This window comes from Nematolebias whitei, unplaced genomic scaffold (genome assembly GCF_014905685.2).
Source record: "Nematolebias whitei isolate Nwh7 unplaced genomic scaffold, NemWhi1 Nwh_scaf_14112, whole genome shotgun sequence".
Classification (NCBI taxonomy): domain Eukaryota; kingdom Metazoa; phylum Chordata; class Actinopteri; order Cyprinodontiformes; family Rivulidae; genus Nematolebias; species Nematolebias whitei.
In genome coordinates, this window is record NW_023632657.1 from 1 (window position 1) to 1,299 (window position 1,299).

General features: G+C 38.4%; 2 non-coding genes across 2 annotated transcripts; both read left to right on the forward strand.

Annotated features, from left to right (window-relative positions):
* The first annotated feature begins 211 nt into the window (after positions 1-211).
* Positions 212-303, forward strand: trnar-ucu. The gene is given in 2 exon segments: positions 212-248; positions 268-303. It is a non-coding gene; the product is annotated as a tRNA-Arg (tRNA).
* Positions 304-888: 585 nt separating this feature from the next.
* On the forward strand, positions 889-980 carry trnar-ucu. The gene is given in 2 exon segments: positions 889-925; positions 945-980. It is a non-coding gene; the product is annotated as a tRNA-Arg (tRNA).
* The last annotated feature ends 319 nt before the right edge of the window (positions 981-1,299 follow it).

Here is a 1,299-nt window from a genome sequence, read left to right on the forward strand (position 1 = left end):
CAACATACAATAACCTCCATCATGCCACAGAGCTTTGTATTTGGTGAATGAAATTACATCATCTCAGTCAAGATCACTGTCAGTGATATTAGTCTGTTCAAGTCAGAGCTGCTGTCTGACATGAACCCTAAATCAAATCATGACTTTTTCCGTTTTGACTACAGGTCAAAATTTCATTTGTCTGCTGGGTACTCAAACATACCAGATATGTGGCTCTGTGGCGCAATGGACAGCGCATTGGACTTCTAGTAGGACACTAAAGAAGTGATTCAAAGGTTGTGGGTTCGAGTCCCACCAGAGTCACTATTTTAATATCGAACACTACCCGTAAGCAGCCTCATGCTCAGACAGTAAAAAATTACAACAGTCTGGTATTCTTGGTACCATTCAAACTGTGAACGTTTGGAAAAACTCTTGATGCATTTGTGAATTTTTGGTAAACGTACAATTCTTGTGCTTTTGTGAAAACTTTCTAGATGAATTTATCTCCATAGACTGGAGTGCCAATCAATGAAATACAAAACTGGGAGTTCAACTGTGGGTGTTTTTAAAAGAAACTTCCAAAATCTTGAGGCTCTGTGGCGCAATGGACTTCTAGTTGAACACTAAAGAAGTGATTCAAAAGGTTGTGGGTTCGAGTCCCACCAGAGTCATTATTGTTTTGGTTTTCCATTATGCCACAGAGCCATGTATTTGGGGACTGAAATTACACCAACTCACTCAAAATCAGTCAGTGATACTGATTAATTGATATTAGTCTGTTCAAGTGTCTGACTTGAACTCTAAATCAAACCATGAGTGACTTTTTCACTCTTTTTTTGGACTTCAGGTCAACAGGATCTAGATATTTTGATTTGTCTGATGGAGTACTAAACCAACAACATTTGTGGCTCTGTGGCGCAATGGACAGCGCATTGGACTTCTAGTGATCCACTGAAGAAGTGATTCAAAGGTTGTGGGTTCAAGTCCCATCAGAGTCATTGTTTCATTATTGAAAGTAGCCTCAGGCTCATATAGTAAAAAATGACAAAAGTCTTGTGTTCTTGGTACCATTCAAATTGTGAACATTTGGAAAAACTCTTGATGCATTTGTTAATCTTGGGGTAAACACACAATTCTTGTGCTTTTGTGAAAACTTTCTAGATGAATTTATCTCCATAGACTGGAGCACAAATCTATGTCAAACTAGAAAATTTCTGAGTTCAACTACTCGAAAAAGAGTCTCCCTGGGATTCAATATCTGTCAAGGAATAAAGTTTAATCTGCTTGCCTCATCACGTAGAAAGGCTTTTGAAGCAC